At 44.7% G+C, this 25,727-nt stretch overlaps 1 protein-coding gene across 1 annotated transcript in view; it reads right to left on the reverse strand.

The window, feature by feature from the left end:
- Positions 1-25,727, reverse strand: part of CD82 (CD82 molecule) — a 77,444-nt gene that overhangs the window by 35,158 nt on the left and 16,559 nt on the right. The window lies entirely within an intron of this gene.

Raw genomic sequence — 25,727 nt, forward strand, 5'->3', positions numbered from 1 at the left:
TATAAGGTCACTTCCAGCCCTAAAGCTATTATCTGGTGAACTTTAAAGTTGAGAAAGTATTTGCCCTCTGGCAGCCCTGTGAGGGAAGGAGGGAAGCATGAATAGCTCCTCTCTTCTGAGAAGGAACCAAGACTTGCCCAAAGTCACAAGCGCAGTTAGGAAGCCCAGAGTTGAATCACAGGCAGGGCTTTCTCAATAATACCTCACTGCCTCCCAAGGATCGCAGGTCACCCAAACCACAAGAGCTGGGGTGTGTGGATAACTAGACCGTCTGGGGACCGGAAAGGAGAGTGGCAGCCAACAGCTGGCCTCCCCGACACAGACCAACTGGCCTGGTCCCCACTGAACAGCTGCGAGGGAGAGGAGGCGAAGGGGCAGGGGAATGTGGGCCCTGGCCCATGGCCTGGGCACCAGAAGCAATTTCCTTTCCAAACACCTGTCTGCTTGCTGTGAGAGAGAAAAGAAGAGTGACCCAGGTTTCAGCCTGCACCCCCTTGTCAAGGCTCGGGATGACCCAGGGCACCAGGATAAGCAGGCCCTTCCTTGGCAGGAAGAGAGAAAAGAGAAAGAATTCTAGGGAATGTGTCCCTCCTGGGACTCCCTTTCGCCACCCACCCTGCTCTTCAGTGAAATGCTTGGAATCCTCACTTATCGTGCTCAGGCATGTGGGGTGCTGAGGTCAGCTTGGGAATCCCAGGACTGGTGACTGAGCCCACAGGAAGAGCCCCATTCAGGGCTGTTCTCACCCCACCCTCAAACTCTGAAGAGTCAGTAACCCGGAGTTTGTCCCCCTCTCACCCCCCAGCTCCCCAAGCAGTCCCAGGCCCAGAGTGTCTCTGTTTACCAATAGTCTCAGTCTCTTAACCTTCTATCTGCTGCAGGAAATGGGTGGTTTCCCATTTGGGCTGGGGTTACTTTCCTTTCCATCAAACAAAAGGGGACCTTGTGATCTTGGCAACAGAACCAGATTATTGTATATGCTGGAGGGGAGGAGGGGAAGGTGGAGGGTGTTCTGACACTCTGGAAGGGGCTGTAGAGATCGTCCAAGTCAACTTCATTTTGTAGATGGGGAAAGTGAGGTCCACCGAGGGAAATAACTTACTCAAGGTCACACGGGGTAAAGCAGAGGTAGGACTGGCCCCAGATCCTCTAGTTCCAAATCTAGCCCTTTCTACTATGTTGTACTGTGCTCCACACCATGTAACTTCCTCATTCATAAAACATGCAGATTTATACAATTTAGAGTGGAAAGCAGCCTGGCACTGCCTGATCCTCACAACAATCCTGGGAGATGAGGGCCATCATGATCCCCATTTTACTACTGAATAAACTGAGGGACCCACAGGTTAGGTGACATGCCCAGGGTCACTGCTAGGAAATGTCTGAGACTCGGTTTGAACTTGGGTATTCCTGACTCCTGCTCTATCCACAGCACCACAGTTGCCCAGCAACCCTTTATCACACAGACAGGGAAACTGAGGCCTAGAAAGACTGAGGCTTTATCCAAGGTCACCAAGTGGCATGGTCAGGATTAAAATTCAGCTTTCCTAACCTTCCCCCAACCCTAAGCTCCCTCTGGGCAGCCTAAGAGAGTCCGAAGATGCATTTACATTAATGACTGTGTATAGTTCACAATACTGTGACACAGTTTTGTTCACAGTACAGTGTATAAGTTAGATAAGTTTATTTTATCCACTCCCAAAGTGGAACCTTCCTATGCCAATGCAGACCAGCCCCAGCTCTGCAAGCTGGGGTCTTGGAGAGTTACCTGGGGAACACTCAGAAGTTAAGTGACTTGCCCAGGGTCACACAGTCCCTTGGACCATGGCAATAACTTCCTTGTTGGTCTCTTTGGCTGCTTCAAGTCTGTCCCCACTCTTTCCCACCTTCCATGCTGCAGTCAAAGTGGTTTGCCTTAAGCCTGCCCTCTTTAGTCAACTCCACTGGCTTCCTATGCCTCCAGGATGAAATAAAAATAAAATTAACACCTGGGCCCTGATCTCTCTTCTAAGTCTTTCGTTGTACGCCATGCCCGCTCCAGCATGCTCTGACCCAGCCTAACTGGCCTGCTTCATCCCTCATCTTGGTGCCTTTGCATCAGCCATCCCCTTGTGCCAGGAATGAGCTCCATCCATTCTCACCTTAAGCTCCTTAACACTCTCTCCTTTCAAGATACAGCTCAAGCATCAGCATCTACTTGGAGCTTTCCTGCTGCCCTCACCAGCCAGTGCTCCCAAGTTCCCTTGTATTTAATTGCTATGAATTTACTTATATTTCATGTCTATTATAAGCTCACACATATATAACTAGATCCGTGTATGTATGTGAGTATGTATTATACTTGTACATGTACATGGGCATGCACAAACATATGCATATATTTATCTGTACAGGTTCATTTATATGTACATTGTATACATATGTGTATGAATGCATGCACATATTTATATGTACAAACATCTATATGCTCATATGTTTGTGTGTATAGATGTGTAACATATATGTAGGCACATGTGTTTGTTTATATATGTATGCGTGTGTGTATTGTACCTGTGTTGGTTTTCCCCATTATGTATAAAATTCCCCCCAAAATATATGTACATTTGTAGCCCATTATAATGTGAGTTCCTTGAAGGTATTCAATTCAATTTGATTTTTGTAAATTCAGTCCCTAAGATAGTGCATAGCACGTAGTCATAGCAGGTGTTTAATCAATGCTTATTGATTGGCTAATTGTTCTTCAAATGATCCTACAACTCCACAGAGGATGTCAAGTGAGAGAGAATCTGTCTCCTCCAAGGCCGTCCATTCCACTTCTGGATCACTCCAGGCATGTACTAGAGTCTATCCTTAAATTTTCAGTGTGAGCTTTTATACCTCAGGAAATGAGCAAATGCTACAAATCAGGGGTTGAATTATTGTTTTGCCAGTTTTCTAGACATAGGAAAGTGAAGGAGAAAATGTAATAATTCAGAATAAACTTTAAAAGCCTAGTCTGAGGACATTTGCTTGTTTGTTTTTCCTGAGAGCCAGTTGTTAAACATTTACCAGCACACTCACCCCTGGATAAATAATTACAAGAAAATATGTCCTTCAGTGGAAATTTGCCTTTTTTGTAACTTCCCCTCATTGTTCCCAACGTTGCCTCCCTGGGAAGGAGAAAGGCTGCAGGAGGTCAGGAGATGTTGGCCACCAAGAAGAGGTCAAGTATGGGAAGAACAAAGGAAGGTGTGGAGGAGCTCCATTTGGATCAGAAAAGGACCAAGGGAGAGATCAATTTGGGTAGACCAAGGAAGGTCACTCAACTGGGACTAGAACAGAGGCTGATGCTAATGCTAACTTCTTTAGCATCCCTCTAGGCTTGATGTGGAGGACATCCAGTCTGACCTATCACCTCTCAGTCAAGTTTGTCTCCAGTTCTTGAATCATAGAGCCTCAAAGGCCATCTGAGATTATCTCCCATTCATACTGCTTGCATCGCACAAGTGTCTGATTTATTTGCAATATTGTCTCTTCCTGTTAGAATATAAGCTCCTTGAGGACAGGAACAATGTTTACCTTTTTTAGCATCTCTGTGCTTAACATGGTGTCTGATGCCTAAGTGCTTGATTAATAATTAACTATTAAATTAAATCATTTTAAATTACATAAATTAACTATTAAATTAAGTAAAATGATTAATTAACAATTAATAAATAGTCCCATCCCTTCATTTTACAGGTGAGGAAATGAGGCTCAGAGAGGAAAAGATGCTCAGTCACCCAGGTAGTGATGCTCAATGCAGCTGCCTAGGAACAGACCTTGCCTGATCCCAGAGCTGTGAATTGTCTGAGGGCAACTGAAACCAGTTAAAAGGAGAACTCTGGAATCCACTAAAAAAAAAGAAAGGAGCCCCCTTTCTGAACATAGTACCACTCCCCAGCCTCCTCTAGTCTTCTCTGCGGACTTTCAGTTGTTATGCAAAACAACTCATGCCGCAGCTTCCCAAGGCTTCCGTAGGTTGAAGTGTATTTAACCCTGCTGCACATCTTGGGCACTCCAGTACTTTGGTACCTTGTGGTGGCCCCGACTGCAATTTCCTTGCCTCCATGAAAGATCCTAGATTCTGACCCTTTGGGAGCATTCTTTGTTTCAGACAGCGACAGGATTCAAACACAGGCCAGAGTCGGAAAGGACCCTAGAGCACGCAAAGCCCAACTCCCGAGGGTAGCTGAGACACGTTAAAACATGTAATTGGGAAGTGTTTAACAAAACAAATAAAAATGCAACACAACATAGATAATGTTAATTTGTGGTTTTCTAAGTCAATATGTAGCTAGGCGGCACAGGAGATAGAACACCATTCCTGGAATCAGGAAGACCTGAGTTCACATGAAGCCTCAGACACTTACTAGCAGTATGAGCCTGGGCAAGTCATTTAACCTTGCTTGCCTCAGTTTCCTCATTTGTAAAATAAGCTGGAGAAGACCATGACAAACCACTCCAGTATTCTCACCAAGAAAATTCCATGGATGGTAATGGCATGCTATGGTCCATGGGGTCACAAAGAGACAGACATGACTGAACAAGTCAAGATGTGACCTGGAGGAATTTGTTTTTATTTGAATTTGACAACACTGGTTGAAGACACAGAGCCAACCTCTCATTTTACAGGTAAAGAAACTGAGGTCTATGGCGGTTCAGTGACTTACTCAAGGTCAAAGAGGCATATTTTAAACCTAGGTCCTGGGATTGCAAGGTCTTTCCACACATTGCCTTGCCCCTTCCACTCCACCCCAAATTCGGTCCTCACTGCCTCATAATACCCTCAGGTCTCAGTTAAAATAGATTTTGCTATACTCAGGAAGCCCGGGTTTTGCCCAGGGTTGGTTTCATGATGACTAATTATGAAGAGTCAGTCTAGGAAACAGAAAGAACCCAGAGCCTTTGGTCTAAGAGACTGAAAACAGGAGGAGGAGGAGGAGGAGGAGGAGGTGCCTCCACCTTCCACCTCAATAACCTCAGAGCCAGCCTGATGCTTCAGTGGATTCCCTGGGCCCACCCACTCTCCTTCAGTATCTAGAGTAATTCTTGGGCTGAAACAGAGCTTGGACTTCCCTCTCATCAGCTTCATGGAGCTGTATGTGTGTGTTCATCCTTCATTGCTGAAGAAGACCATGCCATCAGAGAAATGATGGTATGACTTGACTTTGTTTTGAGTGAGGGAGAGCTATGCAGGTCACCAGCCTCACTCCTCCAGAGCCATCTGAATCCAGTGACCAGATATTCATCAGGATGACTGGAGATGAGCCAGGATGAGGCAATTGGGGTTAAGTGACTTGCCCAAGGTCACACAGCTAGTGAGTGTCAAGTGTCTGAGGTGAGATTTGAACTCAGGTCCTCCTGACTCCTGTGCTGATGCTCTATCCACTGCACCACCTAGCTGCCCCATGGAGCTGTATACGTAAAGAAGGAAGATTTAGAATCTTGCATTCAATCCCAGCTTTTCCCCTTTTCAATCTCTACCAAGCCCCTTATTGTGTCTGAACCCCAGTTTCTCTTCTATAAAAAGGGGGAAGGGGGAGGGCTGTTGGGCTGGATTGTTTGAGGTTTCTCCTAGCAGTAAGTTTCACAACAAGCCAGTAAGAGGTGCCTGGATGGAGGTATAGGCTCTGTCACTTCCCTAGAAAGTTATGGCCACACAAGCTAAGTCCAATTCCCTTCCTTTAGAGGCTGGCAATCCTTCCCCAAGGTCAATGACACAGCCATGTCTCTTGGTAGCTAGTGTTCTCTCCATCATGCCTCACCACCTCCATGGAAACTAGGGCCTTGGGGAGGTAGGTCTCATCACCAGGGCAGGACATGGGGCAGCCCCAAAGCAAACACCTTCCCCTATGCTGACAGGACCAGAAAGTAGTTACAGATGATTCATGCTTGTCTAATGCATTTTCCTCAACAAGTTCAGACATTTCTATCTCACGCCACCAGTGAGCCAAGTATCATTCTCCATGCTTTGTGGAAATTGGGGAGGGTAGTGCAGAATGGGCAACCAAGTTGACTAGTGAACTCCCCAAGACAAGGCAGAGACTGAGCTGTGAAAGAAACAGGCCAGGAAGACAAGCCTGTCTGAACCACAGAGAGCGTTAACATGGGCTCTTGTGCTGGGACTAGAGAACCTGCAAGGTAGAGGCCCTGCTTATTCTGGAGACAAGGGAGGGGCATTCTAGGTCAGTGGAATTAAGTGAATGGGAATGTCTCCACTGAGGCAGATAGAGGGAAGAGAATTCACGGATAAACAAGGCCACTCAAGTGCCCATTTTCTAACAGTTGCTGGCCACAAAGTCTTCTATTAGGATGGTCACAGACTTGATGACCATACACAGTGGGGAAAGTGGGAGGTTTAAAGTTAGATGACCTGAGTTCAATCCTGACTTTGCCATTTTCTTGGGCAAATTATTCCATCTATTTTTGCTTCAGTTTCTTCTTCTGTAAAATGGATTTGGTGGCCCCAAGGATCCTGAGCTTTTAATCTGTGACCCTGTAAACTCTACAGGGCCTTTAAGTTTACATAGAACCTTTCACAGATTTAGAGTTGGAAGGAACCTCTGAGGCCAATGAGTTAAGATTCATCATTTTACAATTGGGGAAACTGAGACTCAAAGAGGTCAAGTCACCTACTCAATGTCGCAATGGTTGTAAGAGGAAAAGCCAGCATCCCAATATGACTCCCAAACCCAGCATCTTTTCTATGGTATCACGGTGCCTCTTATTAAAACTTCAGAGGGTGGAATTGCCATTACCACTGCTTTTACACATGGCAGAACTGAGGCCTGGAACTTCAGTGGCTTGTTCAAGGCCAGACAGGTAGGAACTGTCCGAGCCTCTCTGAACCCAAGCCTCTCTGCTCTCTAAGTCAAATGTTTTTCTACCCTATCACACCCTAACTGGCAGCTCAGTGTGGTTCCATTAAATAAAAATGAAGCACCAGTCACTATTTCAACATGATGCTTTCTTTCTGTAGTTTAACTTTCTACGTATTTTAAATATTAATTTAATTTAAGTAATCTAAAATTAATTTAAATCTAAAATATTCAACATGATTCAAAAAAAAGGTCCATAAACTTCATTGGATGGCCAAAAGAGACAATCACACACACACACACACACACACACACACACACACACACACACTCACGCACACACGCACACACACCCACGCACGCACACCCACGCACACACACATACACACCCACACACACGCACGCACACACACGCACACACACGCACACAGACACACACAGACACACACCCACACACATACACACACCCACACACACGCACACACACACACAAAATTAAGAACCCTTGCTCCATGACATTAGGCTTCAGTCTTCACTTGCCTGTCTGGCCTGATTTCCCTGAAGACATTATTTCCCAACAGTCTGTCTGTACCTATTGGACTCCTTGCCTGTGACTTTCTCTTCTCTCTAGGACTGATCGGTCAACCAGTGCTGAAGACAACCATCCTGAGAGAACAATGACACAGGGCAACAGAAAGTCAGCCAATGAAAACAATGGACAATGTTGGTTTGAACTTAATAAAAAGCTCCTGCCCATCCTTTTTCTGAACAAATAGAAAAATGCCAAAGTTTGAGGCTGTGCCGTTATTGATTGCTATCCCTCTCCTGCCTTTCAGCTTGTACTTTGTGTGGAGACATGACATGGGGGTGAGGGGTTGTAGGATGAATACAAATAAAATCTATCCAAAAAAAAAAAAGTGCTTCCCTCCTCCCAAAAACAAAGAATGGGGGGGGGTGGGGAGAAAAAAGGTAAAGGAGAGAGCCAGAGAATCTGTGTCAAATAAACTGGCTCAGTAACATGGCGGCCACGATCCCTTTCTAGTGCGAGACCCCATGGTTGTTCACATCTCCACTGGAACTGTCAGTATATAAAGTCAATTGGCAAATACTTATTAGATACCTAGGCAGGGAAGGGAGGGACATGAGTCATTGATATAGGACAGATTATGTGCCAGTCAACTATGTGCCACCAACTGTGCTAGGTTTTGGAAATACAAAATCAAAATCAAGGCCAGCCCCTGTCCTCAGAAAGCCTATATCCTATGGGAGAGGGGATGCTATGGGAGATAACATATGAGTAAGTACATTCAAACTGGATATAAAGTAATTCAAAGTATGTAGAAAATGATTTTATGAGATCAAGAATGATAGCATGAGCTGCATAGAAAAGAGCTAGGTGCTCTGATAGATTCTGTGCCAGGGGCTAGAGACCCACAGACAGACATAGGGGGTGCCTGCCCTCAAAGAGCTTACTGGAAGGAAGGAAGGAAGTACCTGAGTAAGTGAATGCAAAACAGATGCCCATTAACTAGAAGAGAAGGAGAAATGCTAACAAGGCAGGGTGCAGTTACAACACGGCAAGCCAGTCACGAAATACCAAATACAGGATTATTTTGAGAGGACAAGCCCAGACGACTCAGGGCATGAAAAATGAACTCCAATTCTCCGCAGCCAGGACGCCTGGCTCACGCCTTTCTCCCCTGGCTTGGCTAAAAATGTTCACAGCGGACCCCAGCTGGCCACAGGATCTGAGCGTGGACGGCATTCATTCCTAAACAGGAATGAACTTGATAGGGCTGTGGGGTGTGGCCCCTCAGACTTTCAAGATAGACCAAACTGATGCTCATGAGGTCTGCCAAGCTGGCTGCAGCTGGCTTTCTGATTAAGGGAGAAGCCACAAGAAGACGGTTACTGGGGAGGAAGAAAGGAGAGTAGACAGACTGTGATAAAGATTTCTCTATGATAGAAATTGTCCATTTATTCCTAGGGGAAAGGTAGGGGATAAGGGGGAAGTAGAGAGATATAAAGCTTTCTCCCAGCTAACATCTTACCCTCCCCACCTCCAAGGAGGTGGGAGGGCCGAGTTATACCTCTTTAAGACTGTCCCACCCTTAGCCAAACCTCATAGAGAAGGCTGGGAGATTGGAGATTCAGGGGCCATATGGGCAGGGTGGCTGTACTTGATAGCGACAAAGACAAGGGAAGGTCCCTGGATATTACCAGGCCAGCCCAAAGTTAGGGCAGAGATAATTTTTTAAAAGCCTCATTTCTAAAATGCTTTAAATTGACAACATATTTTTTCTCCAATAACCCTGTAACGTAGAAGGTCAAAGCATTGTCCCCATTTTACTGACAAGGAAATTGAGGCTCATACTCAGAAAAGTGAAGTTTCTGACTTTTCAAAGCTGGAATCTGAAAGCGGCATTCTGAGTTCATATCTAGGGCTATTCCTAGTCCAACATCTTGTTTTGTAGATGAGGGAAGTAAAGCCCAGGCAAGTAGCTTGTTCAAAGTTAGAAAGGCTTTAGGGTAAGGATTTCCATCCACTTCTGTGTTCAGATTTTCAATATGGTCCAGAAAATCACCAAAGAGAGGCATCATCTGATACAAAGAAATACACATCTCCCCAAAGTCTGGCCCTGGAAAAAATATTTCCCTTTCCTCATTCCTTTCCTCCTTCCCTCCAAACAGCTACAAAGGTCACTCCTGTCACAGCCTTCTTTGTCCTATGCTTCTTACAAAGATCAGTGGTACTCAACACCATTTGGCAAAGGCAACATGGCAGATGGAGTCTAATAAACACTGGCCCTGAGTCCTGTCCCTAACCCATCAAGCCACATGACCCCAGAAGGGCCAGTCTTCTCTCAGTCAAAGTTTCCTCTTCTGTAAAATGGAGGTCATAGCACTTTTATTATTTCCCTCATAGGTTCACAGTATAATAGATGCAGAGCCATGTAGGCTGACCCTTTCAGTTTAGAGACAAGGAGACAGGCTGTTTTCAGGGAGAGTGCTTTGTCAATTCTCAAGCTCTGATCATCCCTTTCTTTTCAACCCAGGCTAGTGGATATGTCATTCTTTGAGCTCTATCTTCTATCTCCCTGCTCCATGGCATGACCCAGGGTATCCTCCATCCCTGGAATTCACTCCTCCCTCAGCTCAGTCTTTTAAAATCCAGGTTCCTTCAAAGCTCAACTCAAGTACCACCTTTCATGGAAAGTCTTTGCCAAGGTGTGTAATTCTCTCTCTTTACATCAACGGGGTGAGGTATGATCTCACCAGTGTAGGAAACCTCTTCTCCCAGTTCTCTCAGCATTTGCTCCTACAACTTAGAGCCTTGGGGAGGTACCTCAGACATGGAGAAGTTAAGCAACTTGACTGGTGTTCTACAACAACTGGACTTAACCCTGGGTCCTCTTGCTAGCTTTCCACCCACTGCATTAGTCTACTCCTCCTCAAATCACATCCAACTCTCCAGGACTTCTTTGGAGATTTTCTTGTGTTTTACCATTTCCTTCTCTAGCTCATTTTACAGATGAGGAAACTGAGGAAAACGGGATTAAGTGATCTGCCCAGGGTCAAATCATATTGCATTTGTTTATATCATGGAATCACAAAATCATAGATTACAATTCAAGAGATCTTGAAGGCCAGAATACAACACTTTTTATTTTACAGATAAGGAAACTGAGTCAGAGAGAGGTTAAAGTGACTTGCTCAGGGGCTGCTCACATTTACCAGGCTACTTCAGAGATGGAATCCAAGAGCAGCTAGGTGGTGCAGTGAGTGGATAGAGCGCTTAGCCTGGAGTTAGGAAAACCTGAGTTCAAATCCAACCTCAGACACTTGCTAGCTGTGTGACCCTGGGTAAGTCACTTAAACCTGATTGCCTCTGTTTCCTCATCTGTAAAATGAGCTGGAGAAGGAAACGGCAAACCACTCCAGGACCTTTGCCAAGAAAACCTCAAATGGAGCCAGATAAGACTGAACAACTGAACTTCATGACTAAGTCCAGTGCATTCTCTACTACACCAGGCTTTAGCATTTCTGGCAGAGAGACAAAGGGACATAGTAGATAAAGAGCTGGCCTCACAGCCAGGAAGACAGAGGTTCAAATTCCCCCTCTGACTTGGATTAGCAGAGACCCTGGGCAAGTCACTGAACTCAGGCACCCCTAGGGTGAAAGCACAGGTCCAGTTTCAAAAACAGGACCTCAGACCTTGAGGGCAGGGCCTGATTTTGGTTTGGTTTTGGTTTGGGGCCACTAGAACCGGGCTTATAAACGTAACAAGTAGATGCTTAATAAATGAGTGTTGGATTAAGCTGAAGTTTGAGGCTGCCTCTGGTCCCGGAAGTGAATATGGATTAACCCAAACAAACAAAAACAACCACCCAGAAGGCTGAAAACAAGGCAAAGGAGAAGTGCCAGGGGACTAGAGGGGGAAGGGAGGCCTTTAGATTCCACAGGAAGTCTATCACCTGTCAAGAGGCCCACACAAACAGAGGCCCACGTGACCAGGCCAGGTCAGAGTCCACAGGCCACAGCTCAGCAGCTCCCCCAGCCCCTCCCTAGGCATTAAAGAGAATGACTGGATTTGGGGGGATAATGAAGGGGCACAGCAAAGAACTTGCTTCAACCTGACTCTGCTACTTGTTGTTTGTATGACCACAGGCTTCCTCTGGGCCTCAGTTTCTCCCTTTGTAAAACAGGAGAGCTGGACTTCATGACTTCTAAGGTCGATGTGTGCTGTGGAGTTGGCTTCTGGGGGCCAGGCTCAGAAAAAGAATAAGAAAGAACAAGAGAAGATGATTCAGTCTGATCCCTTCATGTGACAGGAGGAAACTAGGACCCAGCAAAGCTAAATGACTTGGCCAAAGTCTCCTGGCTAAGATATGGCCTCAGATACTGACCAGCTGCGTGACCCGGGGCAAGCCATTTAACCCTGTTTGCCTCAGTTTCCTCATCTGTAAAATGAAGTGGAGAAGGAAATAGCCAACCACTCCAGGATCTTTGCCAAGAAAACCCCAAATGACGTCACAAAGAGTCAGATACAAATGACAAAGACTGAACAATAATTTAAAAACCCCCTCAACTCCAGGGTTCTCAGGATTCCTATCAGTGAACCATGCTCTGTTTCCTTCCTGCCACATGTCCCAGGCAAGTTTCAGGACAGAAGAAAGAAGGAGAATATATGGTAGAGATGCCTCCCTGCCAGGGTCTTCCACAAACCCCCATGTGACCCTGTATGGCCTCTACCCAATAGAAATCCCTAGGAGGAAGCCCAGGTTCCAAGGACAATAAGCAAAAGTCTAGGGAGTGGAACCTGATGCATTCACTTGATTGATGATGAATGACAAGACGTAACTTTCCACTTTATCTGTCAGCCCATGCAGGTGGTTCAGCCCTACAGAGGCATTCTGATCTTGGACCAACAGAAGCCTCCTACCACTTCCCAATCTTGCTGGGGGGACATAGGGCAAAGGAGAGTCATAGGATTAAAAAAAATTAAAAGAGGCTGCCTACAGCGCACTTGAATTTGGAGGTAAAAGGATTGGATTTGAATTTCAGGTCTTGAGTATTTGTGTGACCTTGGGCAACCCACTGTATCTCTTTTTCTTTTTGTAATGGGGTTAAGTGACTTGCCCAGGGTCACACAGCTAGCATCTGAGGCCAGATTTGAACTCACATCTTTCTGACTCTAGGGCCCATTGCTCTATCCACTGCACCACCTAGCTGCCCCCACTAGATACCTTCTCAGCTTCAGGTTCCTCAATTATAAACTCAGACGATTCTTGAAGTTCTTTGTGACAATAAATTCCATGCCTCTATGGTAAATGACTCTAAGGTAGTTCACCTCCAGACCTAGATATATCAAAGGAAATAAGGGCTAAATTTTCTGTGTCACTGGTTTCTTATCACTATGGAGATAAGAACATTCTTCTAGGTAGTTAACGTCCTTCTTCCCAGAATGATCTCTGTCCCTGGTCAAAAGCCAGTAGGAAGGTATCACAAAAGCTTTGCTCTTTTCTCTCCTGGACCAGAGCTGAATGGCCTCTTTTGTCCTGGGACAACAAGGTTAAGGTAGCCAACAGTGGCCACACACAGAGACTTTGGGGTTTACAAAGCAATATACATACATAATTGATTGGATCTACACAATAACCTTTGGAACTAAGTAGGGCAAGGATTATTTTACAGGATCACTGAGAGCTAGAACTCCAAGGAAGCTCAATGATCATCTAGTCTGCTAAAGCTTTCATTTTTATAAAAAAGGGAATGCATTTTAGAAATTAGAAATCATTTTAAATAATATTTGATATGAAATAATTGCTATTTAAATAATATTTATTATAAAATAATAATGATTAAATAATATAGGGAGGGAAGGTTCAGAGTGGAATACAATAGCCATCTTCAGGGATTGGAAGAAGGATTAAACTTGGTCTATCTGACCCCAGAGGGCAGAACTAGAAGCAATAGAGGAAGCAGCAAAAGGGCATATTCAGGCTTGATGTCAGGAGCTGTCCAGAGTGGAATGAGTGGCCTCGAAGAGGTCATGGGTCATTCCCTCCTCAGAAAGCTCTAGGCAGAGGTTGGATGGCTACTTGGCAGGTACCTTGAAGCAGGGATTCCTGTATGATAGTGGTGGCACTAGATGCCCACCCACTCACCCCCAGTTTCTTTCTACTCTCACAATGTGATGAATCTGTAATCCAGCAAGCACATGACAGTGATCTTGTACAGCTGTCCTAGGAGGAGGGATTGGACTCTGCCTGGCCCCATGAGGCAGAACAAGGAAAACTGGGTGGAAATTGAGAGGTGCAGATTTCTACTCAATTTAACGAAATACTTCCCAACATCTTGAGGTACCCAAAACTCAAATGGTGGGTGCCCCTTCATTGAAGTGCTTCAAACAAAGAGTAGGGTGATTACTTGTTAGGAATGTTATAAAGATGACTCCCTTTTGACTATGGGGTGGGTTAGATGGCCTCTGACTATGCATGGCCCAGTGGGAAGAACACTCAATTGGGAATCTAAGGGTCTGGGTAAAAATCCTAGTTCTACCACTTTGAATCTATGTGACTTTAAACCTATTTCATCATGTGCCCCAAGGTCCCCTGAAGTTCTAAATCTCTGACCCTACTGGCCTACTCTAAGAAAGCACCTGGGATATCCTCCTACAACACCCAGAGAAACCCTTTCCATTTCCTTTCCTGTTCCTACCTCTCCTCAACCCCTTCATTACTCTGATGAGGTAATATTGCCTCAGACAGTCCCTGGGGAAGAGGTGATAATAGATAGTGATTTGGCCATTACCTCCAAACTGGGACCTGGGATAACTGAGGCTGGTGCTATTTTAAACAGATTTCCATGTCCTTGAGTCCTGACAGCCCTCCCCAGACAATACATAATCCTAGACTACCCTCTCTAGTACTGGATGTGCTTTCTCTCATCCCCTACTCTGATACAACTAGTCCAGAAGGCAGAGACCTTCTTCTTGCTTCTCTACTCTTTGGAGATCCTCCCAGACCTTCCCTCAGTCACCAGCAATCAATAACCTCCCCTCCTTGGAGGTTCACACCTTCCCTCCAGATCTCCCTGTCTAAGTCCTGCTGGCCCTTGGCTCTAGGCCATTCCCTCTCCTTTTTTCAAAGTGGTCTGCTCTGACTCAGTGTTCTTTTCCCACCCAACCTCTCCTCTCTACTGGTTGATATGCCCTCAAGCATTCTGGTCTCCCAGTTTGACAACCTCCTCAACTCCCAGGAGTTTTTCTCCACCCCAGCCAAACCCAAGAAAACCACACCCTTGCTTTAATCATTAGCTATAACTGCTATACCTCTGTGATCCAAAACTAATATTCATCTCTCTTGGACTACAAGATTCTTATCTTTCCATGTCACCATCTTCCTCACTCCCCAGGAACCTTTTTTCCCCCAAATGTTGCTCTCCCTGTCCATCACCCCAATGAGAGGCAGCCTGCAAATTCTCTATGGAATCATATCCCTCTCCTAACATTTCCTCCATCAGGAAGCTTTGACAAGTGAATAATTTCTTATGTCTACATTGCCCCATCAGCAAAATGAGGAGGTTCAACTCAAAGGCCTCCAAGATTCCTTCCAGATCTGAATGGTGTTCCCTGCTCTGCTCCCACTTTCCTCCCTTCAAAATTCTACCCTTAAACTGAAGGAACTCAACATTCCACTGTCCTCTGCTCCTTGTCCTTCAAGGGGTCATCCCCCTCAATCTATTCCTCCCTCACTCGAAACAAAGTCAAGTGCAAGTCATGTCATCGTTTCTCTGATGTCAAGGTCTTCTTCGAAAACCAAGGGCAAACACAGACAGATTTCTTCTCTACTCCTACTTCCATGCTGTGCTCAAACCTGCTGGAAGAAGTAGTCAGACTGGGCTGCCTTGGTCCTCTACAGATCTGTGTTGTCTAATCTCAGCCCTCCATCCCTGTCCCAGCATTGCTGCCTGGAAAGGCTACTGGTTTTCCCTGACTCTACAGAATCACCCAAAGCAACTGTTCCAAACCTTCTCTTCTCCAGTTCCCTCCAACAATCCATCTCCATCACCTCTCAGCAGAGTCTCACCTCCCACCTTATTAAAAAATTAGAGAAATCATGTGTCTCGAGCATTCCTTTTTCCATGGCTCTATACCTCAAACTCCGACATCAGCCCCCAATTCTCTCCTCCTTTTACCAAGTCTCAGAGAAAGAGGTGGCCTTTCTCCTGACCAAGGAAGCCTCTTTATCTGTTCCTTGATCCAACCTCTTTTCTTGCCTCCCCCCATCTTTCATCTCTCTTCCTCCACTGCTTTCTTCCCTGCTGCCTAGCACTCCCAAGTTCCTTCTATTTTTTTAAAAATAGATTTTTATTGCTATCTTTTGTTTTATATTACCTAAATCTCCTTCTATATCACTCCCTCTCCTCCCTCCCAGAAAGCCATCCCTTATAACAAAGTATTTAAGAAGAAAAGAAAAAGAGGAAGAAGAGAAAACAAATTCAATTAAACCAAGTAATTCAATTGGTTTAATTCAATTCACTTAAACCAATCAATATAACAGTTTGTGGACACCATCCACCAGCCTCTGCAAAGGAGTGGGGACATTCCCTATTTGCTAGAAAAACCTTCCCTTGACCCTGCTATCCCTCTCCTCCCTCTCAGTCAAACCCACAGAAATAGCTATCTTTCTTCACTCCTGCTGCTTCCCCTGATACTCCCACTTCTTTCTCAACTCCTTCTAAACCTTGTTTCCAAATCAGCCTCAATGGAGACAAGGTTAACATGGATCTTTCATTGCTAAAGCCAACTGATTTTTTTTTCATCCTCATCCTTCTTGACTGAACTTCTGACCCTCTTAGCCACCTGTATACTCTCTCCTCTCTGGGCTTTCATGACACTGCCCAGACCTCGTTCTCCTCCCACCTCTCAAGCCACTCCTGCTCAGCTTCCTTTTTGACCTATGGGTAGCTATACCCCATGGCTCTATCCTTGGTCCTCTTCTTTCTCTATACTCTCTCTGTGGTGAGCTCATTATCTTCTATGGGTTCAATGATCATCTCTATATAGATGACTCCCAAAACTATATATTCAACCCCAGTCTTCCTCCTGAGTTCCAGTCCCATATCACCAGTTACTTGTCCAGAGGCATCTCAAATTCAATACATCCCAAACTGAACCCATTATCTTTCCCCCTACATTTGACCCTCCTTACTCGGTCAATTTCTCTTGATGGCACCACCATCCTTCCAGTTACCCAGATCTGCTACCAAGAAACCATCCCTACTTCTTTACTCTTTCTTACCGACTTCTGAGCATTGGCAAAATTTTGTCCATTCTACCTGCCTATGCCCTTTGCTTCCTTCACATGGGTAAAAGTCAAGTTTTCACAGTCTGGCTCCAGCCTCTCTCTCCAGGCTAATGACACATTCCTCTGCTGACACTCTCCACACTCCATCTTGGCCTACTTGGGGTTACTAGTATATGACAAGCTTCCCCGGTTTCCTTCGAGTTCCAGATAAAATCCCAACTTCTAGAGGAAGCCCAATGCCTCTTAGTTTTAGAGCCTTCCCCCCATGGATGATTTCCCATCTATCCTGTATATATCTTAATTGTATATGGCTGTTTGCACGTTGTCTTTCCCATTAGATTTTGAACTTCTTGAGAGCATGGACTATCTTTTATCTTCCTTCCTATTCCCAATGCTTAGCACAGTGCCTGGTACCTAGTGGGTGCTTAATAAATATGTATTGATGACTGACATTCCACCTCCCATGACACAGATTGCTCCCTAACTGTCCTCTCCTCTGCCTTGGAATTCTGCTCAGGTACCATTTCTGAGATGAAGGCTTTCCTTATCTCTTCCCTCCTGTCCCCTTGTTGCAACAAGGACCCCAGCATACACAGGAGGGCCTGCTGGACAATTTCGTGGATCTTCTTTTCTAAAAGGAAAGCAACTTTTGAGGAGTCAACAATCCTCTTTAATCACATATACCAACAGAGAAAATACAAGCAGAGAAATAAAGACCAAAGAGACAGGGCTTCTAACTGTTTGACCATGAGCAGCACAGCCATTACAGACCAACAGACAGATCCAATTGTCCATTACCTACAGACATAGTTACCAGAGAAAGAAGCACCAACATCTGGGCTTTCATAGTCAGTGGGGCAAGACTACCAAGAGTCTCATCTGCCCCCAGAGTAAAACCTCACCTCAGAGGATGCATACACTTTTCAGAGCTGGAGGGCACTACCCTCATGAACCGGTGCCTCATTAAGTAACAAAAGGTGTGGCCATTCCTACAAAACAAGCCTCCCCTAATCAAGTTCCCCTTAATGGGTTCCAGGTGAGGCCTATCAATGAGTGGAGAAGATCTTTAATTAACATCAAAGCCCTCCAAGTAGAATCTCAACTCCTGGAAGGCAGGGGCTGTTCAGTTTTGACTATTATATTCCCCACTGAGCTTGTCCATAATAAATACTTTCTGATTTTGAATTATGTGTCAAGTGTGATCAGGAAGAAGAAAAGAGGAACTTGAAGAGAATGTTGACATGGGAATGGGGTCACCAGAATTCATGATGGGAATTGGCTCTGAGGAAGTGGCCAGAGAAGCTAATCAGGTCATATGCCAAGGGTCTTTTTAAGATTGGGGGCCTGGGAGCTCTTGATGGCTCCTAAAAAGAGACACTCTCCCACCTGTCTCTCTGGAAGAAGAAAGGGCTCTTCAGTTCTCTGCCTTTGGAGGCCTACCTAGTATTTTCTCCTGAATTGTCAATCCTGTCTAACCCAGGGCCCTTGTTCTCTAGAGAAAAAACCCTTTAAAGGGGCCCTGATCCATTATAAATCATGAATATTGACAATAGGCCCAACCTAGGAAGAGTCCTGAAATAGTGGTCCAGTTCTCAAAGAAGTTATGACCCAGTTGAGACACACAAACAAAATACATTGAAGCTTGAATGTCAGAGCAAGGAGGATCGTAGGCCTAGAGCCAGAAGGGGGTTCTGAGTCCATCTAGTAAAATCCCCTCATGATGCAGATGAAGAAACTGAGGCCCACAGGTATTAAATGACTGGCCCAAGGTAAGTAAGCATCAGAAGCAGTATTTGAACACAGGTTCTCTGAGTCCAGAATCAGTGAGATTTTCTCTTGCTTCTCATCAAAAGTAAGTCCAAGAGCTGGGTTTGAACTTAAACCTGAAGATTCCAGATGCAGGGCTCTGTCTACCTTACCCAGCTGCTTTTCTAGAAAAAAAAAAAACCTCAAAGTACTGAAGCTTAGAATGGAAACATTCCCTAGAGTTCTCCTATTTTTAACAGAGATGGAAAAAAATTCCCTTTCCCCACCCCCATGGGACTAGATAGGGAAACTGTTCTATAAGGGGAAACTCCATGTCCAAGACAGATTCCTTCTGCTTGTAGGAAAGACAAAACACTTTCCCCTAACTACTTCTCCCTCTGATTCTATGGGTCAGAAACACTCAGATGAGGAAACTGAGTCTGAGAGAAAGGAAAGGGAAAGGCATGGAATAATCACTTATGTGGTACCTACTACATACCAGGTACCTCAATGCCCAGTAGGACCACTGGTGGGTTTAGCTATTCCTAGCTCTTTTATGAGCGTGGGAGAAAAAAAAAGGTCCCAAGTGTGTTTTCTGTTTTAGAGTGACTAGCACTCTTCTCTCCCAAGCAAGGTGGGAAGGGGTTAATGGCATTGTACTTTCATCCCTGGGTAGTGAAGGAGAGGTTTTATTTCCATAATAAACTGCCTGGAGCAGACAGAGGCCTGGGATTACAGCCTTGAACAGCACCCAATGACTGGGGAATACTTAACTCCTTGGTTCCCAGACTGACAACTCAGATTTAACAAGCCTGCTCAAATGAGGAAGAGCCTGCTGGTTTCCCACTTGGGAGCAACCTGGTTAAGGTTCACTCCACCAGGCAATAGAAACTCCCCCAAAGTTTCCCTTCTTTCCTTTTCTCTCATCAGAATTTCCTCCAGAAAAGCTGAGAAGTCTGGGGCCTGGTGAACAATGTTCATTCCCCAACCAAAACCTCAGGGCCTCTCTGGACCTAGGAAAGAATGCTTTGGCTTGGGAAGTCTTCGGGGGAAAAGGCAGAAAAAAAAGAGAGAAGACGTTTGAGGACTATTCTTAAGGGCTAAGGAAGGGGGGAGTGGGCTGAGAGGAAATTCAGGGAACTGGATTCAAGGCTCTCACTCTGATGATAGAATGTGAGGGTGGAAAGCTGGCAGCTACAACCAAAGTAACCAGGTAGGAACAGCCTCAGATTAAGGCAATACTGAGCAAAGAAGAAAAACACTTCCATGGAAGAAACATACAAGTGAGCCTCCTTTCCTTGTCACCCCTCCCCGCCAAGTCCCTGCATCTTGTCCTCTAACAACAACTGCCTGACCCTCAACACCCACAAATAGACCACCTGAAGGATTGGGAGGCTTTGGAAATCATAAATGTGAATTCAGAGCTGGAAGGTACCCTTCATGCCATGAGCCCAACCCCCTCATTTTACAAATGGGGAAACTGAGGCCCAGAGAGCAAAAGTGACTTTCCTAAAGTCACACAGGTCTTGAACATCATAAGTGGGCCTTGCATTTCTGAATCCAAATTCAGTGAATCATTTGGTCTGGCCTTATTATACAGCTGAACTAATCTTGACACTAAGAAAGGCAATGACCCATCCAGGATGTCACTCTTTGGCTGCCTGACCTTTGGCCTGCCTCTGGACCTCAGATTCTCCATCTTTATGTAAAGTAGGCACCCCTAAAGCTACTCCAGATCCTGAGCTGTGATGGATGTCTTTGGTCCTCTCTGAGAAGAGACTAACAACAAAACGTGAGACGGTTCCCATCCTTCCTCCCTAGCTGAGCCCCCACCCCACACAACAAAGCTGCTGAGAGTGGGATGGGGTAACGGCAGCATCTCCACTCTCCTGCCCAGCCAACCTCCTTTTATTGATGTGAGTTGGGGGGAAAAAGGGGGCAACCTGAGGGCTGCTTTCAGAGCTCAGTCCTTGCTCTCAGGCTACACAAGTGCTCTCTCCAGTCTCCCTCTCCCACCTCTCAAACGCCAGGAAACCATTGATGTCCCCCAACATCCATTCCCTTCTCTCTAGCTCAGATTCCTACACTGCTCCCAGGCTCAAGGCTGGCCCCTCTGAACCGATCTCCACCCCCTCTCCCATAGAATGAGGGCCTTGGGCTCAACACCTTCCAAGGTCCGGTTTTCTGGTTCTTTCACTAGCTTCCATCTGACGAGTCCTTCAGCTGATCATCCTTCCATCTTCCTCCTCTTCATCATCAGTAACATTCAGATAGGGCTTGCTTCCTCTGCATTATCTCATCTGACCCAACAAAAATCCCTACAGGGTGAATGAGGGCTTGATTCTTCCCACTATACAAATGAGGACAACAGAGGCTAAGTCGTCAGGCAGCAAGCTGAGGAGTCAGAATTTGAACTCAGATCTTTATTACCAATCCAAGGTTCTTTCCACTCATACCTTCTTGCCTTGTTTAAAGTGCAAAACTCCCAACAACTCCTTTGTCTTTGGGTCCCAAGAAGAAAAGACAAAACCAGCCAGTATAGGGAAAGTGATTTTTCCAAGAGACAACCACAAAGTCATTGGGGGAGAAAAGAAAAAAAAGGCAGCCCCTCCTCTACCATGCTCCCCTCATCCTTCTACCTTCAGGAAGTCAGGGTGGTGTAATAGCTGTTGTCAGAAACCTTCTGATTCAGTGAATTGCCCTCTTCTGAATAATCTCTCCTCTCTACATTTTTATGACATTGCCTCCTCCTAGCTCCCCTCCTACCAGGCTGACCACTATCATTCCTGTCGACTTTGCCAGATCTTCATCTAAATCATGACCACTAACTATGGGTGTCTCCCAGTGGCCTCTGTCTTATGTCTTCTTCCTTTCCCCCCTCTTCTCAGTCTTGGAGATTTAATTATCACCTTGATGTAGACAATTTCTAGATTTATATGTGCAGCCCTAGTCACTCTCCTGAGTGCCAGTCTCAAAATCACCAACTGTCTTTTAACATCCCTGATTGGATGTCCCATAGGCTTCCCAAGCACAACAAGTTCCACATGGAGCTCATTATCTTTCCCCCTAAACCCTCTCTTCTTTCTAACCTTCCTATTATTGTTAGGAACTCCACTCTACTTCTTGTCACCTAAACTTGAAAGCTGAATGTCCCTACTCCACTCCCACAGCCACAGCCCTAGTAAGGACCCTATCTCTTACCTGGATTATGATGATCCCCTTTTAAATCATCTCCCTACCTCAACTCTCTCCTCACTCCAAAATGTGTGTCTCAGTTACCAAAGATCTTCCCAATGCATAGGTTTGACCATGCCACCCCCTAACTCAGTGGTTCCCTATTGCCCCCAAGATCAAATATTAAAAACTGTTTGGCATTTAAGGACATTGCCAACTTGACCACTTCTGACCTTTCCAGTCTTCCCTGATTTCACTCCCCTCTGCGTCCAGGGGCACTGGCCTCCCCGTAGTCCAGTTCTTCGAACACAACATCCTGACTGTGCTTTTTCACTGGTTCATTTCCTACATCTGGAATACTCCTTGCCACTATCTCCTGGCTAATCCCTGTCTTCCTTTAAAGCTGAGTTCAAATCTCACCTTCTTCTGAAGGGGTTATTCTTTGTCTACCCCCATTCAAAAATATAAAGCCTTCCCTTGGAGATTTCTCTCCATTTACACTGCATATATCTTGAACATACAGAGTTATTTGCATATTGTCTCAACCATTAGTATGTAAGCTCTTTGAGAGGGGCGATCAGTTTTTTTTTTGTTTTGTTTTGGTTTTTTGCCTTTCTTTGGATCCCCAGTGCTTAGCACAGAGCCTGACACACTTGTTAGCTGACTTACAGGCTCTACTTTTAGTTGCTTCAGTTCTGTCATCAGTAAATCAAGGTTGCTGGACCAGATAAACTCCTGGGTCCCTTCCAGTTTTAAGTCCCAGAACATTCCAAGACAGCTCCATTCCTAGATCCAAGTCCCAGATGAGAAATTGGGTAGAGAACTTTATTATTCTCTTGGAAAAGAGGCACATCCAGTTCAAGAAACTGAAAACATGTGCTGCTTCGATTGGGGCAGATGCCCCTGCCAAGATACGGCACAAGGAGGACGTAGACCAGGCAGGCAGAGCTTGGGATATCCCCAACCCTATTGTGCAGTGTCTCTGCTCATTGTGAGAAGCACAGAAACTCTGGAACACCATGGGATTGAGTTATCTCTGGGGAAAGCACTTCCAGCTGGAAGGGGACATGCTTGGGGATGTCAGCAACTTATCCCCACAGAATGAAGACAGAAGATAGCACAAGGACCAGTTCATCAGGGATCCAAGATGAGAAGCCACCTGGATCTGGGCCCAGTCCCATCACATTCTGGAGGAGAGGTCCAGTCACGAAACTTCCCGCAAGAAACAACTTGTCTCATTGCCAAGTAGTCCCATTATCTCTCTACTGCCTGAGATTCTGCAGAGACTTTTTAATCTAACCCAGGCTAACTCTGCTCTCTAGCCAAAGTTAGCTCTCTAAATACACCTAGATCCTTACAGTTAGGGTAACAGAAAGCCTGCCTCTGAATCAAAAAGACCTGGGCTCAAATCCTGCCCTGTGCTATCCTGGGAAAGACATAGCCTCTCAATGCCCCCAGGTAAATCCCAAAGACCAAAAATTGCAGATATATTTGTAGTTAGGGTAAGTTTACTCATCCAGGACTTCTGATAACCAACAAAATTAAAGATCTAGCTCCTATTCTGATTCCTACAGTTATTTCCTTCCCCGCCTCCCTAATTTATGATGAATTGAATATGGTGCAAATAATAATTTACTTGGGAATTCAAAGACCAGGATTTAAACTTTAACTCTGCTATTTGCTAACCTGGTTATTTCATGATAGTCATTCAACTTGTCTAAGCCTCAGTTTCTCCAATTGTAAAACAATAAAAAATATAGTTTAATGGATAGAGGGCTAGACTTGAAATCATGATGACTTGAGTTTCAGTCATTCCCATCTCAGTCACCAGCTTCCTAGCTATGGGACCCGGGACAAGTAACAGTCATCTCATCTGAAACATGGAAATAATAAAGAGGATCTGTCTCAAAAGGTTGGTTTAAGGGATCAAAAAGATAAATGGATATAAAGTGCTTTGTAAACCTTAAAACACTACAACAAACAGAAGCTTTTATTACCTGTCTCACAGGCTGTAAACTGTAAAGTCTTCAGACTAGGAGCATACAGCATGGGACCCCAAGGAAAAGGACCCAAATCACAGGAGCTACAAGGAACTTTATTATTATTTTTCAAAGCACAGAGACCTTTTCATTCCTTTGTTTTTTATTCCTAAATTCTCTTCCTCCTTCACTCAATGGAGAGGCAAAAAAAAAATCAAAACCTATTATAAATACGTAAGTCATACAAAATAAATTTTCTGTATTAGCCATGTCCAAGAAAGAAAGAAGAAAATAGGCTTCCATTTGTATACTGAGTCCTTCAACTCTGTATCTTAAGGTGGATAGCATGTTCTAGAAGGGACTGTTGTTGGGGTGTTTGGTCATTTCAGTTGTGTCCGACTCTCTGTGACCCCATTTGGGGTTTTCTTGGCAAAGATACTGCACTGGCTTGCCATTTTCCTTCTCTAGCTCACTTTATAGATAAGGAAAGTGAGGCAAACATGGTGAAGTGACTTGCCCAGGGTTACTTTAAAGGCTCAATAATCCAACACTCACATGTTAGTGAGGGAAATGAGACAGAGCAATTAAGTGAGTTGTCTAATGTCACACACGTAGCAAACGTCAGACAAAGGATGTGAACCCAAGTCCCCGGTGTCTTGTCGTTCCAAAGTGCTAAGGACCATAGCAATTGGTCACCCTTCCTGTTAAGGGTCACACAGAGATAGACAAACAGAGAGAACATTTATTAAGCATTTACTGTATGACAGTTCTGTGGTAAGTACTGAGGATATACGCGTAAGATAACAAAGCAGTGCCTACCTTGAAAGAGCTTACATTCTCACTGGAGAAGAGAACATGGGCAGGGGAGCTGGAAAACTGAAGGCATGACAACTGGGGCCTTTCCTGTCATAATGATCCAGTCTAGGGAGTCACACAATCAGGAAGCAAGACAGAGGACCCTGAGGATAGGAAGGTGTCTGGGGAGAAAGCCTGAGAATGAGTCATCCAGTTGGGCTCTGATGGAAAACTGCCCCTAGACTGGGGATAACCTCCAGGACTGGACAGCTCCCCCTCAGACCCAGGGCTCTTGGCTTGGCACCACTTTAATGTATTTATAAGCCAATTTGGCCAAGTGCACTTTAGCAGGGCTGAGGTTTTCTTTTCTTACTTGGTCATAACTTCCATGAGGTCAGGAAATATATTTTATCTAAACCTGGCACTTAAGTTCGCATCAACTCCCTACACACATAAAGACTGTCACAAAATGCTGTTCCTATATACACTAGGCACTTAATTAATGATTATTCACTAAATGAATGAACCTCAGTGTCAGCGTCAGGTGAAGGCAAGGTATAATGGTAAGCAAATTAACTGGGCTAAGGTCAAGTCATTCAATTAATGACATACAATTAACTTTGCAACTTTTTACATCATTTTTTAAAAAAAACTTTTAAATGCAACATGTCCTCCTTTTCTTGCAATCAGATGTTTTACAAAATTTAACATTGAGCTCACAAGATTTTAACCCATGTTCTTTAATTCTTCATGTGGTAGAGAGTGCCCTTAGTTTTGGCTTCAGGGGATCTGGGTTCAAATCCTATCCCTGACACTTAATTATCTCATCTCCCTGGGTCTTGTTTTCCTCAGTTCTAAACTGAAGTGGTTGGAATAGATGACTTTGGATGTCCCTTCTGGCTCTAGATTTATGGTCCTATGAAAACATCCTTTTACCCCATCAGAAATGAAAGATGCCTTTGATGAACAGTCCATTTTTCCAAGGCTAGCTTTAATTATAGGCTATGGGTATTCCAATGATCTTTAACTAATATGAGTTCCCAGGCCACGAAAGCATGTTTACCTGCATCTCTTGGATATACTTCTTATCTACAAATGGCATAATATAAAGTTGCATTGTAGTATCCCCTCTCCATTTCTGAGAATTCCTATAATCCAAATATTCCTATTTACCTATCTATTTTTCTTCTATCCACCTATCTCTCCATCCATCCATCTGTCTATCCATCACCTGTCTGTCTTTCTGTCATCATCTATCATGTCTATCCTTTATCTATCTATTGATAGATAGTATATATTATATAGATATAAATAAAGATAGAAATGGAGATAGAGATAGAAAGAAACAGAGGTAGAGATAGAGATATTTCAGAGTTCCTCA

The sequence above is a fragment of the Notamacropus eugenii genome, chromosome 6 (assembly GCF_028372415.1).
Source record: "Notamacropus eugenii isolate mMacEug1 chromosome 6, mMacEug1.pri_v2, whole genome shotgun sequence".
NCBI lineage: Eukaryota > Metazoa > Chordata > Mammalia > Diprotodontia > Macropodidae > Notamacropus > Notamacropus eugenii.